This window comes from Ixodes scapularis, unplaced genomic scaffold (assembly GCF_016920785.2).
Source record: "Ixodes scapularis isolate PalLabHiFi unplaced genomic scaffold, ASM1692078v2 ptg001158l_1___fragment_1__unscaffolded, whole genome shotgun sequence".
Taxonomy (NCBI): Eukaryota; Metazoa; Arthropoda; class Arachnida; order Ixodida; family Ixodidae; genus Ixodes; species Ixodes scapularis.
This window is the reverse complement of record NW_024610106.1, coordinates 471,709-488,192: the sequence shown is the minus strand read 5'-3', so window position 1 is coordinate 488,192 and position 16,484 is coordinate 471,709. Positions and strand designations below refer to the sequence as shown.

General features: G+C 45.4%; 1 long non-coding RNA gene across 2 annotated transcripts in view; it reads right to left on the bottom strand.

Annotated features, from left to right (window-relative positions):
• Positions 1-1,007: 1,007 nt before the first annotated feature.
• Positions 1,008-16,484, bottom strand: part of LOC121834406 — a 53,813-nt gene continuing 38,336 nt past the window's right edge. The window contains exons 2-4 of one of the 2 annotated variants that reach the window (XR_006077192.1): positions 15,595-15,766; positions 3,006-3,116; positions 1,008-2,103 (exon numbers count right to left, since the gene is read on the bottom strand). This is a non-coding gene — a long non-coding RNA (uncharacterized LOC121834406). Of the gene's footprint in view, positions 2,104-3,005; positions 3,117-15,594; positions 15,832-16,484 lie in introns of those variants that run through there. The other variant, XR_006077191.1, reaches the window with a different exon arrangement.

Genomic DNA, 16,484 nt, shown 5'->3' with positions numbered 1-16,484 from the left:
AGAGCTCTGTGATAAGAGGTCGAAGTTTGTGCAAAGGGACATGGCCCACGTCTCCTTTTCTAGTCGCTGTCTTGTTGTCGTTGACATGCAGTGATCGAAGAAGCTGAAAAAGTCGTGCTCTTGGCATCACTGGGCTAACTGATGCCACTCCGAGGTCGCTGTCCGTGGACCAGTAGTCCCGTCTGTTTTGAAGTTGAAGAATGCCCATTCTGATGAGAATATCTAGGAATCCTTTCATTTCTTCAGCTGCGGTATCCTGCCAAGCTTTCGTTTTGGTTTCTTTGGCGTATATGTTCGTTTGCTCAACGAGTATGGTCAAAGCACCTCCGAACAGGGCATCAAAGATCATTATTGGCGTGTGCGTTGGAGGAAGCTTAGGAGTTGCAGGTGTTTGGCAGCAATAATCGGGAATGTTGCTTCGGTGGGGAAGCGAACGTATTGTCCACTCACTTGCAGTCTCTTCATCATCACTGGCGTCATCACTTGAGTGCACATCATACGCACTCACCTGTGCTGCTCCTTGTGACGCTGTGCTACTCGGCTGGACTACCGAACGGGTTACCGCACCCGACGGAACATCGTCGCCGTCTTCTTCTTCCTCGCTGTCACTTGACTGATTTGGGTCATCAGGCAGGGAGAAAAAGACATCCAGTGCCTCGTCCACTGACAAGAACTTCGACATATGTGGAGAAACAAGCGCAGGTATAATGTTCTGCTAAAGGCCCATAGGGAAATATATTCCCACCACCTATGGTCGGGAAAAACCATTACAGCACCTAATGAACGCAATGAACATGCTTATAAGTGGTTAAAATCGATGCACGAGATGCCGTAGAGACATTAAGGAACACCTTAGGAGCAAAACAAGAAGTCTGAAGATGTGAAAGGCACAATCTCGATAGATTTCCCTTGTTGACACAAAGGCAAAACAGGGACAAATTATCACAGGATGTTTGTTTTGAATATTTCAACTCCTAGGGAACAGTCACTTTACTTCGACACACCTGGTTACATTACATCAATCGCGCTCAAGAAGGTTTGACAGATCACAGACATAGCATGCTGAGGGCTTCCTGAAAGTGAGAAAAAGGCATGGTGCCTTCAGCTGCTGTGGTTTAACAGCCTGCAAGTTCACGTGAGAAAGAAAACAAAGCCTGATGTGCTGCGGGAAAGCACCTGCACAAGTGATGACAACTTCCCTGCACAGAAGTGTTACCTCACCTTTCAAAGGCAACACTCTCAAAATGGTGAAATCGCACATATCCTTTATTTGAATGACCTAGGAGTCTGTCTTTTTACTCCTGGCATAGTTTCGGCTGTGACAAATCTGCCCTTTCCATGCGAAGTGCTTGTACTCTGTAGCCTGATCAAAGGCGGCCCCAAATCCAGCGGAAAGACAACTCTGTTCCTCTTTGCTCAAGGATGCCTTCGAAGAGGAACCGAGCAGGCACACTTCGTTTGCATACTTGAAGTTTTGGTGTTTAGTGTATCCCAGAATATCACAGCACATCACTTTGACGCTGTCACTTAGAAGCGAGGACACCAAAGTTTGATCCCAACTGCTGATACTTCACTACCCTTTCCGGAAGAGCATTTGATCCTTTCACCAGCTTCACAAGCTGCCCGTTACCGCTTTCAAATTCAAAAGCAGAATGGCCCCAGTTGCTGCACTGCTTCCGCTAGGTGGAGTAACTGGTGCAGGCTGAACGTCATTGCTGGAGCTCCATACAGCCTCCCTGTCATGCCCACAAAGGTCCAGAGGAGTTTCTCTGAAAGCACAATATGACATTATTAAAGCTGGCCCGAAGCAGGACACAAAGAAACCGAAGGGGGAGAACTCGCGTGCAACATCAATGGATGCTGGAGTTACGGTGTCCCTCAAAAGTGCATGGACGGCCTCCACCAGCTTCTTTATGTACGGCCAGTATTGGTCCAGAAGGACCCTGTACATGCAGGGAAGCGAGTGGTACAGCAGCCAGTGGCGCCATTCGGAAGCCTTCCAGAATAGGCGTGTGCTCAGTGCCCTTGGGAGTCTCGTGGAGCTGTGTGGTGGCTTGATTTCAGCCAGCTGGCTGTTGATGACAGCAATAGAGGCAGTGTTTCCTGTAAATAAACAGATCAAATGTTACTAAATAAATGAAAGCATTTGCCAGTCTGTTTTTGAAAACTGGGGCAGAATCTTTGGCAATTTAGTATGAAACAATTGGCTTAGATAAATTATCCCTCTTAAAAAGAGTGCAAATTCTATGTGCCATTACTCCGATAAAACATACGCTTGGTTTTCTAATACAAACGTCTAGCTTTATGGTCGAATCCACCCAATATGTAAGTGAAATCAGTGCATACTGCCTGCTAAAGATGACAGAAAGTGCAGCAACAAAGAAAATAGTTTAGACGAGACATAGCACGAAATGCCTTGCGTGGTTTAGCTCCCCAGTTTTGCCCATGCTCTTTTCCCGGTTTATCTTTCTACGTTACACAATCCAGCTGAATTCTTCGTTTTATTGCTCAGTGCAGTCAGTCTGCAGAAGTCTTACGAGGCTTAGCCTCCACAATTCATTGAGCTCTTTTGCGAACTAATAAGCTAGTTAAAGTACCTAGAAGCCACACTGACAGATGTAATGATCTGGTTCCAACCGGCTTGGTGTCCTGTACTGTACTGTTGTAAAATCTCTAGAATTGCATAGCGAACTGACATAATGCCTCCTCTCCTTTTTCCTTCCTTGTGCTAAAAGTTATTTAAAGATTGTACAACATGTTTCGAAATTGGCACCCTGGATTAGAAAGAATGAAACAGGAGATTCTCCTGATGTTCACTTCCAAAGTCTCTTGTTTAAGCTACCGTGATATACTGGGCATGCACCATTGTCGCATAACTGCCTACCCCATATCACACTTTTGAACCGTTTGAAAAGTAAGCAAAGAACATGCAAAGGACTCCCATTAAACAAAAGGGGCAGAAGTCATTTCCAACGAGAAAGGAAATACCAGTGATGCTGATATACTTTTTAGTAAGCTGGTCTCCTCCACCTCTTCCATGTGACAGGGCTATATAACACTGGACGCAAATGTCACCACATGATGTGAGAAGAGCCTTGAGGAACTGACAGAATGCACTGAAAGAATAAAACACGTAAAGGACAAACACAGACACACACAGTTCTTTCAATGAGCAGCGAACATTTATGAGATGCCCATTACGCTACGACCTTGAACGACAAAGAATTGAAAGAAAACGAAAATATTCCAAATTTAATATAAAACCAATTTGCTCACAAACTTTAAAAATACCAAATTAAAATGATAGCAAAAAAATTATAGGGAAAAACTTAAGGAAATTTCGTGAAAAAGGGGGAAAGGAAGAAAAAAAAGAAAGGAAATTAATGACGAAAATAATCCTGGAAAATGGGAACAAGAGGGACAAAGGACAAACACAAATCTCCAAACACAGCTAGGTTCTTGTCCAGCTCGCTTGTACCTTTACATTAACTGCATTATAATCAGGAAATTAACCCCTGAAAAGGGGGGAAAATAAATAAGAAAAGAAAGGAAAAGACAAAATTAATTGATCACAACAAGCTTTTTACGATAATTTTTACGCTAGAAATTCCAGCTTTTTTGACGACAAAGCCAAAGATGTCCCAGAGACATTGCTCACGGCATATCTGACCTTAAACGCTTCTATTGTTTCGGGCCCACATTTATCTATGTGTGAACTTAGCTAAGTGGTGTTTTCAAAGTGTGGGGTGCAATCGTGGCAGGTACGGGCATGCAGAACTATTGGGTGGAACGAGTCCGATGATGCCTTGGTAACATCTAAATGGTGTTCCCTAAAGCGAGCATTTAGGCATCTTCCGATGGCCGATGTATTCGCCTTCGCAGCTCAATGGACTCGAATCAAGTTCAATTTCAAGTTTTATTCGCCTCAAATACGTTCGTTCAAACGTATTACATGAGGGGGGGTAGAAAAATACAAACAAATGCAATGATATAATGGAAATAAAAGAACTAACTAAGGTTAAAAATTAACAACAAACAAAAACTAAAAACAAACTATACAGAATTCAGAACAAAGTTTACAGAAACCGGGCACAACAGAACTGGGGACTCAGTGCACAATTTATAGGCAACACAAGCAGACATGGCGCTGAAAACATAGTACCAAAGCCAAAAATTTTTTGCGGAATATTTTTTATCATTCTATTCAGTGACTATGTCGTTTGGGAGAGAATTCCCATTTTTAATGGACAGAGCAAGAGGAGAGTATTTGTATCTATTAGTGCGACCAAATATAGGTGCAATTTTCAAGGAATTATCATGACGCAAAGAAATGTATGAGACAGACTTACAGTGAGTGAGCATAAATGATTGCATGTTGTAATAAAAGTTATGAAAAAGAGTAAGGCGAGCGACTGTCCGACGTGATTCAAGAGAAGTTAAATTAGAAAGAACCAAGTCTAAGTGGGAGACACTGGTTTTCGTACTGTAGTTTCGATAAATGATTCCAATGGGTCTTTTTTTATTTTTAAGGCCTTTTGCAAGGCGTTTTGTTCGGCCACGCTACCCATGCATTTGCGACCTCGCTGCACCAGGATAGAAAAGTGCGTTCATTTCGCGCGTGTGGGGAAAGGGGAGGGGGTCAAAGTTTTGACTTCCCAGTTGGGGGTGGGTTTAATATGCAAGTGAAAAAAAAAGTAGAAATTTTGGAAGCCGACTTGGGGGGTGCGTTCATTACGCGAGTGCGTTCATTGTGCGAGTAAATACATACCTTACTCAGAACTGTTGCAAAGCATGACCTGATGCACACCTCCGCTCTCTTTATATAAACATTGCCCTCGTACTCCACTGAGGTTGAGTGGAGGTAAACATCCAGGAGATCCAGGAACTGACACGTGCCGTGTTTGTGGATAACGTTGTTCATACTGAAATGTTTTTGGTTGACAAACTTTATTACGAGAACGGGAACGACGCCAGGCACATAGCTGTTTTGTGGTGTAAGGCTAGCTGAGTCGCACGTGTGGGTATCAACGCCGATTTGTGAGAAACTGCGAAGTGGGCACCACCAACCATAGTTTTCTAAATACATAACAGATCCTTTTTTCCCTTTTATTTTGCAAAAAGAAAGTTTATGCGAATTTTAAGAGTTCAGAGTCCACAGATTCGGCGATACCTTGCTGGCTCAACAACTTGATGGCTTGATCGAGTGGTTTCGGGTATGCGGGACTACTGGGCAGGACATTGGTGAGGTTGGTCGTTGAACGTGAGTTGGTAGTAGTCCTCAGGGATCGCGTTGTTGTTTCAAGCGAATGGTCAGATGGGGAATCGATTTCTTCTGTAATGCCCCCCCCCCCTCCCCTCCCCCGTCTTCCGCTCTGATTAGGTATGATCGTGGCTGTTGTCCGACTTGGACCACAATTCCGGGTTCCCATTTGTGGTTTCGACGGAAATAGACTCTCTCGCCTTGACTCAGAGGACGTAGTGGTTTGCTGTGTGCGTCACCATGTCGGTGCTGACACTTTTGACGGAACTGAAGGCGTGCTTGAACCTCCCTGATGTTGTAGTGCTGCTCAAGTTAACGCGGAGCAGCTGGCTTGAGGGTTGTGATCCTGCGGCCCATTAGCAGTTCCAATGGGGACAGGAGCTGATCCATCGGTGTGTCCCTAAGCTCCATAAGAACAAGAGACAGGTCGTTGCCTTCCTTCGGTGCCTTGGTCAAGCTGTTTTCATTCTTTGAACTGACCTCTCTGCAAGTTCATTCGACTGTGGGTAATCAGGAGAACTTGGATTATTTGTCATGTCCAAGCACTTGAGATACCCTTTGAATGCTTCAGAGTTGAATGGCAGGCCGTTGTCACAGACCCCTTCTAGAATGCCGAATCAAGCAAACTCCTTTTTTAGGGTTGCGATCCTTTGATAGCAGAGGTGTCCCCCTTTTGCTCTATCACAATGTACTTGCTAAAGTAGTCCACTACAAGTAGGTAGGTGACACTGTGGAGATGGAAGAAGTCATTGGTGACGATTTGCCATGGTTGTGTTGGAGACCGTCTGTCTCCCAGGGGCTCTCGTTGGTTCGACCGCTGGTGTTGCTGGCAGAGTTGGCCGTTGGAGACCATTCTTCTGCCAGCACCCGTTCTCCGAAACAATGCCGCGGAGCGGGGCGTTTTCTGCATGGGTCTTTGCAGAAAAAAAAGGCACTCTTATGAACTGATGTGCGGGCAAAGCTAACGCATTTCTTTCTCAGAGCGGGGAGGTTCAGTTGAGAGCATATCTCCCTAGCCTCAGACCTTAAAGACCCTGAAGGTCTTTCCTTGAGTAAAGCAGTTCTTTTTTAGAGTGCAGCTTCCACCTTTTCCTCTTAGATGTCCTCGTTCATAACAACGAAAACTACCATCTTTTCTTACTCTAGCAGCTTTAGCTGGGCGTTGCGGAGCTCCTCTACTGTTGAGTATACATATGACTTGCCTGGAGGAGGCAGGTGGGCACAAACGGAATGCACAGCTGTCCCTACGAAGTTCTGACGATCCTTTTCAGGGTTACTTGCTGCTACCTTGTAAACGGATGTCAGTTGGTCTACCCTCGATGCTGGAAGGTCTAGGGCGAACTTGGGCCCGTGAGACAGAAGTCCCACCGTGTCCTGGGAAAGCTGTTTGTCCAAAAGTACAACAGGGGGTTTCAGTTGAAGTCCGAAGCCTTCTGGCAAGACTTGCGTACCTCCCCAGGATTTTTACCCCTGCGGCCTCCAAGAGCCCGACTGCAGAACTCCTGAGGAAGAGGAACGAGGGTCTGTGGCGTAAAACGTATCGAGGAGTGCTGTCGTGGCCGGGGAGAGTCATTCTCATGAGTCGAAGTTCCAGGGATATCTCTATTCTTGAAATCTTCATGATCCTGTAGCTTGACAACCAAGTATGGGAGTGGAATCCCAGCACAAAGTCCACGGAGGCGTGGGCCACGTTTTTTCGCAAGCAAAGCCCCAGGGAGCGTAGACGGAGCCGCAGAAAGTTAATTATTGAGATGTAGCTGACGGCTTTAAAGGAAGTTGCGGGGATTGAACACAGGGTGACGGGCGGACGTACTGAGTCAGGACATGAAGCTCACACAACTTGAATTAAAATTTAGGGAGCTTGTTTATAGAGACTTACAAACACAGAAAGAATAAACCCAAAGAGGTCAGAAACACAGACAAGTACATATCTTTCTTTTTTAAAGTTATTATATGGTTTTCCTCTTATCTTTTATCACGGAGACAGTATAGACCTTTGCAGAAACAGCTCGCTGGCCGCCGCCATTTTGCGACTCGAGTGACCCCTATTAGCCAAAAATTTCTGCCACCCGCCTGAGCTGTGGAAACCCGATCAGCGCGACTCCCCACCTGCATCGTGTGTTCGGAGTTCGCCGGCTTTCCTTCTAAGTGTTTACTCTATTTGCCTGTTCAGGATGCTTGCGTGTTTTTGTAATCTTCCACTGTGAGAACTTGGGAATACCAGGACTTATAGCCTTCTGGACCTTCGCAAGAAACGAGCGAAGAGAACGGGCGAAGAAAGCGAACGTCAAGCAGCCCGCGACGCAGGCCGTTCGATGTTCTTCGAGGATTATTTCCGTTGAGATAATCTCCGAAAAGCCTTCCCGGATATGTTCCCGGTCTTGGCGAGAAGTAGCTGATAGGGTCCGGGGAATGGGAACTAAATAGACACGTTCGTTCATTCGCACTAGTGCTGTGTATAAAAAACATCACTCTTCAAAACGTACCCCAAGACAAGCCGGATTCCGTGCGATCGTCGTGAAGTGACTGTCGTCGACACTGTATTTTGGATATGCTGTGTTATTTGAGACCTTTCTCAAATCATGTCCGGATAACGCGGCACCGTGGGGTACGCGTACAATATATGTTGTTCGATTTATGAGACTCGTTGAATTTCATATAGTGAGGGGGCAATACCCATGCAGTTCGGCTATCCTCTGGTGTGGTCAAATATATTAGGCAGTTAAGGTTGACACGGCTGAGTGTATAGTGCCGTTATAATCGCCACAGAACACAAAAGAAAAAATAAAGTGAGGCGATTTTGCCGCCACCAGCATTCAAAATTGCTCCTACGCAGGCTGCCACAGCCTACTGACGAGAAAACCCACAGCTCAGCGCAGTCGGGCAACACTGACGTACAGTCTCAAAACCAGGGATGCGCGCTGGAAATCGCTTCGTTCGAGACTGCCGCTGGAAAGGTCTCTATCGAGGTCAGGGGGAGTAAACCTTGTGCGGTTTTTGATCTGGTCTGGAAACTTCAGGGAAGTGTTCTGGGTCTCTTTTTATTTTCGATATTTATAAACGATCTACCCTATGACGTTTCAGTTCAAATCAAACTTTTTGAAGACAATTGTGTGGTTCATAATAAAATGAAAACAAAAGATGATCAGATCAAATTAAACCGTAATTTACAAAAAAAGAAAAAAAAAGAAAATAGGCATTGGTGCGACAAATGACGAATCGTGGGGTTTCCACACCATATCAAAAATCATTATTTATGTCTATAACTAAAACAAAAAATCTGCTGGCCTATAATTATGACATGAATGGTTCTGAGCTTTAAGAGTTAAAGAATTTAAGTACCTAGATGTAGTATTTAATCTTGACTTAAGATGGAATACCCATATAAACAACGTGTGCATCAAAGCTAAAAAAGCACTGTGGGGCGACAGACGCAACTTTGCTGAAGCGACTCCTGAATGCAAATATGCTCCAAAAGCCAGGGTAGTCATAACGGAATAAGTTTACAGTGGCTTAACACAACAACAAAAAATTAACAACAACACAGACGTTTCGCCACCTATCCGGGTGGCATCATCAGTGTGAACTGGCCCGGTGGTTGGGAGAGTCAAAACCAGTCGACTCTAATCTACAAGTCCCCGTAAACGTCCGGTGGGGGGCCCCGGTTCGTCTTGCACGCCTCGGGGTCTCGGCGGATAAACCACGATTCCACGAACTTCCTCGGGCCTCACCTCTGCTCACGAGCAGCATTGTCCAAGTCAAACGTATGCGCAGTCGTCCAGCTGTGGTCAACAAGCTCAGACTTGCTTCTCGTGGCATGCGTGGCCTTCACCACATCCCTTCTGTGTTCCTCAAGTCGGAATGTACCACCACCTCTCAAGCTGAGGGGCAACATTCCGACGTAGTCTCCTGCCGAAAAGTTATACAATGCTTGCGGCGGAGAGGCATCAGAGTTACTGCGAGTTGGGTAATTAAAAATAGAGATCACTACATCAAGCGCGGGGTGGTACATATCCTCAGGCACCATTGGCATTTCACTCCAAGTCACACGTACACCGTTCGTATTTGAAAAACATAAATCTAAAGCATTGCCTTGCTTATTAAGAACATTGTTGAGCCGCTTCAGATCCAAAAAAGAAGAGAAGTCTAAAAGATGGTTGCATTTCTCCTTTCAATAAAAGTTATCAGTCAAAACGTTGCACGCCTGTAGCTCGTTGAGTTTTTCTAACCCAACCAGACAACGCTGAAAATCACCAGGTGGCTTTTCTGGGGGGAGATAGAACAGACCAATAAGAACACGTTCTCTCTTTGCATACTCAATTTCGACGAACAAGCTCTCAGGAAAGTTTTCTAAATCTTGACGCCTCCTTGAGCTGTCGACCGCGACCAACACACCGCCTCCCGCTCCAGCTCCTTGAAACAAGTCACGGTCGTGCCGGTACACAACAAAACCAGGCGGAAAGTAATCGGAGGACCCGATGTTAGGACGCAACCAAATTTCCGTTAGACAGAAGATTGCATAATTAGACACTGTAACGTTACAAAAAAAAGCAATCGGCTTTTGTGCGTAAGCCGCGGACGTTTTGATATAATAAATCTATGCCAGGCATCACTTGTCAGCGGTTGTGGGATGTCCCTCTGAAGCGTGGAGCATGTCTCTCTGAAGGGTTCCTCTGAAAGGTTTAAAAAGGCTGGATTTAGGCCACACAGCTGGATCAGCAAGTTTCTCAAAATCCTCCGCAGCCGCGGCCACATGAAAGGAGCCGTAAGTGTCGAAACGGGTCTTTAGGTGACGGCACTCCACTTTGTCGATTCCAACGGAGGACAGGCGCGAAGAGTCGTCCTTGCAGATAATATCCGGCGCCAGCTTCGTAACAAACAGCGCTCTCAGACTCGTTGACGGCGAAACAACGCACAGCTTGTTGGTCTTGAATGCCCCGGTCAAATAATAATAAATGTAATAATAATAATAGTAATACTAATAATAGTAATTAGACGAGCCATACACGAAAAATATGTATTTTTAGCTCACCGTTTGGACAAAGTCTACAATGCTGTCCGAATGTACTTCTATGTTGCATTCAAGTGCCGTTTGATGGTTCTGCTACCGAGGACCCTCCTCCCTCAAGGCACGGGAGAAGAGGACGCCAAAGCGGTGTTTGCAAGCCGACGGGAGGCTAAATATGTTTAGTATATGGAGACATGGGCCGCCTTTCCTTTGGGGAAGGATCTCTACGATGTCGTGCTCCACGTCGACTCCGCCAAGATTTTTGTACGAAGCGGTTAGATGTCTACGAGTGAGGATGGCGGTACTATTGGGTTCCTCGTTGTCAGGAGTTTGGAAGGCTCTATAGATGGCTAGTTTGACCGCGCGGCGGGTTTTCTGAATCAATATGATATCGGGGGGAGTTTGGAGGGACTGGAGGCAGTGTTAAAGATAGCCACGCTTCAGTCGGAAGCTGTGGTAATTCCATTGCCAGATAGTGGTTTGGTGCCTACTGAGGCGTGGCGGGCGTGGGAGAGGTAAAGCCATATTGAGGGATGCACTGTTAGAGGTAGGGTATGGATGGTGGGGGTGGTGGAGGAGTTTAGGGCCCCAACTGGGATGAGATGTTGGTGAGTTGGTTTATTTGACTGGTGAGTTGGGCCAATCTGGAGGAGTACTTTGAGACAGCGTTTTCTATCGCCGTACAACGGCTGTAACGTTTTGCTCTAAGGTTTGCAGTCTGGCACTGAAAATGCGAGACATTTCGGTCATTGACGCTGAGTCGGTGTAATTTGTCTACGATTTTGAGGCCATAGTATTGATTACTCTACGCTTGACAGACTGGGCGGTGCTGTCAGGTGAGGATATGGCAACTGCAACGGGTTGTGGGGGAGGAGTAGGAGTGGGCGCTGGAGGGGTAGGAGTTGGCGCTGGAGGGGTAACCTTTCTGTTTAAGGAGGGGTCGTAAGTCTGCATTTTCCTTCTAAACGGCAGTGATTTATTGTGTGAGGGTTTGGACCTTTTGCCGTAGAGTTTGGACCTTTTGCCGTAGGGTTTGGACCTTTTGCCGTAGAGAGGGGCGGTGATGAGAGACATCCGACGGGCAAGGAGAATAGCCGGGTCGTGATTGCAGTCGATTAGGTATTGGCTGATGTTCTCCGGTGGACCGTAATCTGGCACATTAAAGATGATTCCGCGTGAGATCTTCGCAGGATTTGCCATATATGTGGCCAGAAAATAGTTCTCTTCGCCCTTCAGAGGGGGTGCTGAGTAGTATAGTTTTGAATGGCATTGATTCGAATTTTATCATCGCGTGCCACGTTGTAATTGGTCTGGGCAGTGTTAAAGACGAAGTCTTGCAGCTTGCCTGTGCTCATCGAGCTTAGGTTGAGGCCACCACGTGCACGGATGATGATCTTGTAGTAGTCAGGGAGTCTTGCGAGCTGCGGCGGGCGCGTCTTGAAGCCAGGCCTTGGCGAGCTGCGGAAAACCGGACGCCAAACGCGCCTCGCCGCTCGACTTGGTCGTTTACGTCGCCATCCGTTGTTTACCCTTGCAAGTTTTTTAGCCCTATGTTTTGCAGAAAGGGAGCTACGCTTTGTAATTTTACAAAAACCAACCTGTGAAATATACCTCTGACACAAAGTTCAGATTGCTATGTGCAGGCGCCAATTTTTATGGCCCATTTTAGATCGAGCCTGGTTATTTCAGTCACCCTATACTTACTGCCAGGTTGGATCACATTGGCATCTTATTAGCCTTCCTTTTCTTCACTTGGCTTTTACTAGTATGCTTTCACAAAAGTAGGAGTGAGGTCCTCGGTCGACTTCGGCGCGAACCTCAGGATGAGAGAAAATGGCAAAATGGCCCGTTTCCCGCCTTTCATGTACTTTATGCACCCGTAGATGATTGTGAACACTACGAATTAGTTTTTAACCTCTAGGTGGTAGTGGAACGACTGGTTGGCAAGAAGCTATCGAAGGAACAAGCGAAAGTGAGAAACCAGAGCAGCCAAGGCGAGCAATGCTGGCGACACGCACGGAGTGACAGCGGATTGGATCTCGGATTGGATTGAAAGTGTCAAAGACAGTTGGTTGTAAATTAGAACGGAGCAGTAACTTGTTACCAGTATAGGGTTGTTGCACAATACCATGGTTCAATGCTGCTACCTCTTCGTGGATCTGATCAAAACCCACTGGAATCCATGTGGGAGGCATTCATTGCTGTTATCCTATGTTTTGTGTCCTTTGGGGCCTTGTCTGCATGGTACTTTGTGCACCCACTCGAGGTTGAAGACAGTCAGTTGCTCTGTGATTGTTTTAGCCGTAAAACTTGGTGTCAACGGAGCCACGGCCAGCAATATTGGTTGTTCTAGAATTCCGGAAATCATTAGGAACCAGGACAAGGCGACGCTCGAGCAATCGGTTTGCCGACATTATGAATGGCTCCCAACGGACACGCCGGCACAACCTCAACCAGGCGGGTAAAGACAGGAGTAGAACACGGCAAGTCCTGGGCGCTAACATCTCCAGTCCCGAGAGAAAGAGCGAAAAAAGGCAGAGAAATAAAGCAAACAAAAAGTTAGGCGTGTTCGTTTTGCCGCGACAAGTTGAAGTTGCTCGAGCACTTGTCAGGTTTATTTAAATTTATCACTGCGCGACTCCTGTGTTCTTCTGCAAAGACAGAAAATAACAAGGTAAAGACTTTACTGGTGATGTTTGGCTGCATCTTGGTGCATATAAAGGCTTCGGCAGCGATAGGGCTCATCGAAATCGCGAACTGGGACCGCCGATCTCCGCTTCTATGTTCCGCCATTTCGAAGCGGCCAAACGCAGGGGACCTTTCGTTTCGGATTATTATGTTAACTCTATACTCTTAAAAAAATAATTAAAAAAGGAATGGACGGGTGTTGACTGTACTCTTTTTGGAGAGAATCCGGGTTATCGCAAGCTATACTCTCTCTAGGGACTAGGAATATGAAAAATACATGCAAATATGTATCAAAATACAAATACAAAAATACTTCGTCAAAAATGTATTTAATTACGAGTCTAATTACATTTTAAAAAATTGCGGTGGCTTAGCTCGGCTATGCCAGGATATACGCAGCGTGAGCTTAGGCGCATAAAATGAGAGGTGCTATCAAGCAGCTCCGGTGCAGCGTCAGACTTGGCTACTGCGCAACGGAGGCACATAGCTGGGCACGCGGCGCCGCCAGTGCGTCTGCCGTGGCTGTGACGTCACTCCTCTGGAATGCGAAGACTGGCGAGGCGAGCGCGGTGGCGGCGGATCCCGCGGCGACTTGGCCTCCGCCCCGCCAGCTGTGCGCCGTGCGACGTCACTGCTCCTCGCACTTGCGCAGCACGGAGCATGGCTCATTATGCCAGCCACGCGAAACTGCTCAATTTCGGCCAGTGTAGCTCACGCTACAAAAAGCATTTAAATACAAGATACATATACAACCAAATGTATTTGTTCTCTTCCAAATACTTTTCTAAATACATTCCTCAAAATTTGTGAGAGCGACTTCAGGGCACCTGCAACGGGTTTCTACGTATCTCTACGCACACTCTGGAGTAAGTTTGCGAGGCTCTAGTAACGTAATAGAAATATAATCACAAAAAATGTAATCAGCTTGGACGTAATAGGTGAAAAAGTACAGAGCCTCAAGCAGCTTTTTTTGTCGATTACATGTTGGTATATACCAACAAAGAACCGAGACGACCAAGACACGGAGCACTAGCTAAAGAATTTTTTATTGTTGCAACTCGCACCAGTTAACGAAAATCTGGACGACACGCGCATTTAGAATGTTCCAGGCAAAATTATGGATGGAAATCAGGCTGGAAAGCATCACAAGTTGTCACAGGCGCTTATTTAGCCAGTCTGCCTGTGAACGTCGATTTCATCACTATTCTTGCCCTGGACTAGCACCGTAATCACAAAGTCACTAAACGCTTGTGCTTGATTAAGAGACACTGCATTCGGTGCAGAACGTAGTTTTCTTTCTGCTCTGGACAGTGCCAATAAATTTGAGGGATGTATTTTCGCCCACAAAATTGTATTTAATTACAATTGTATTTGAAATACCCACCTTTTAGTATTTAAATACACATGTCAAATGCATTACCCAATTTGTAATTAAATAGAAATTCAAAATACACAAAGTATTTGAAATACATATTTCAATTACTTGTATTTGAAATACCGCCTATCCCTGCTAGGGATAGGTAATCGTTACCTTTCCACGACTAGTGTATGTTTTACTCTCCCATACGAGTGCTCACTTAACTTTTCTATAGTCACACAAATGGTTTTGCAAGAGTCAGGACTGTCTACAGGTTTTGAATTTCAGAGTTTGATGCATTATTTTAACTGCCCTTTTTTGCTCCTAAATACAATTGTTTAAGCGACAACCAGTCTGTCGTATGTAAGAAAAAGTGTTGCCTGAACTCTGTACTAAAGAGTTAAGCACGCTCTCCAGGAAGAGTTATTGTAACCTTAGAAGTGGTGCCTGCACTCCGTATTAAAAAGTTTAGTGTGCTCTATAGCAAGAATTAATATTACATAACAGAAAACTTAGCAGTTTATATGATCCCTTCCTGGAGACTGCTTTACTCTTTCATACAGAGTTAGGCAACACTTGAAGTGGGGATTTAATTACTCGCACTAAAGAATTTTGTAGAGTAAGTACAACCCCATTTGGAAGTGTTGCCTAAACTCAGTATTAAACAGTTAAGCACACTTTCCAGGAAGGGTTCACACGAACTCTGCTCAAGTATAGTGTTATGTGCTGAGTGTAAAATCACCCAGTAAAAAGTAACGTAAATGCCTGCTAACAGAATTAGGGGAAGGGAAGTGTACAATTGGCTCCTTGTTAGTCAAACGTTTGCTGAAACAAAAAAAACTCTACTGGCAAGTGGCATTTTTAGCCTGTTGAAGTGCGACCACTGTACTTTTATTTTTGCAGCTGTTGTATCAAATTTCAATACCTCCCTTGATTTCTCTGTAATGTGGAATAGTACTTCTGTCCTTATTATGGGAGCTGCTACATACAACTTGAGACAACTCAAGCACTTTGCAATGAACAGTAGCCCTAAAATCTAAAGGCAGCTATGTATATGTTCACAAGGGGAGGGTTGCATTGGAAATGTGGAAGTGCAGCTGAAAAAGGACATAAAAGAGGGAGCATGAGCCTGTTCGGAGGCCATAGGTTTTCATGAAAAGTCAGCATAGAAAGGATAAAAAAAGTAGAATAGAGCTCAATAAGCCAACACTTTAATGTTAGGACATGGGAAAAAAAGGCAAAAATGGCACACATATTCCCTCTGGTGAACAAGTTTCTTACTTTGTGATGAGATCCAAAGCCAAGGCAGACTTTATATCGTACTTCAAATCAATGAAGTGCCCAATCCGTCCGTCACCTCAAATAAGTGGTTCTCCAACACCGCAGTTATGGCCTTTGAGTCCTCTTTGTCAATTCGCATCACCGGATAGGTCAATCTGTCGTGTCGGTCCTCCTGTGAAGAATGAATGCTTAAATGTAGACTCAGCAGTATGAGAAGGGAGGAAGCAACTCACTAAGTGTAGAAGGGTATGCACTTGGGCTAGTTGGTGATCCATATTTCCGAGGGAAAAAGCGCTAAAAACAATGAACAAGTAGAAGTGTTGTTGGTTTCTGTTACTTTTCCATTGTTTTTAGTCTTTTACCCTCGGATATATAGCTCGCTAAGTGCCCTTAGTTAATAGGAGTGCATTCATTTGTAAGACAAGAGACCATTTGCGAAAATCCCAGGAGCCATTCACAGGATACGTTCCAATAGTTGTCTGGTACTTGTTTTCTTGCCGATTAAACGAGAGTCCGAATCGAACACTTAGGCAGCACTCACTGCTGGCTCACTCAGCCGCAACTACCCACGACTGTTTGTATCCCCTCTGATATGAACATCTAAGAGAAAAATGAACCACATCTCTCTTTTTTTCCTTTGTATGCAGTGGCAGCCATAAGGGGTTGCATTTATTTATGGCAGGGAATCCCCAAGTTTGCATACCCTATTAGTGGCATCGGAAGAAGAGGGCAAGGCAAGGGGGGCAATTGCCTCGCCCTCCCGCTTCTCTCTGACTGACATTTTAAACTATTATAGCAGACAATATGGGAGACAGGGACGGGGTTTAGCTCCCTAGCACATCACCCCTCCACCTTCCAAGCAATACAAACTCAGCTGGCTCCTGCCCATA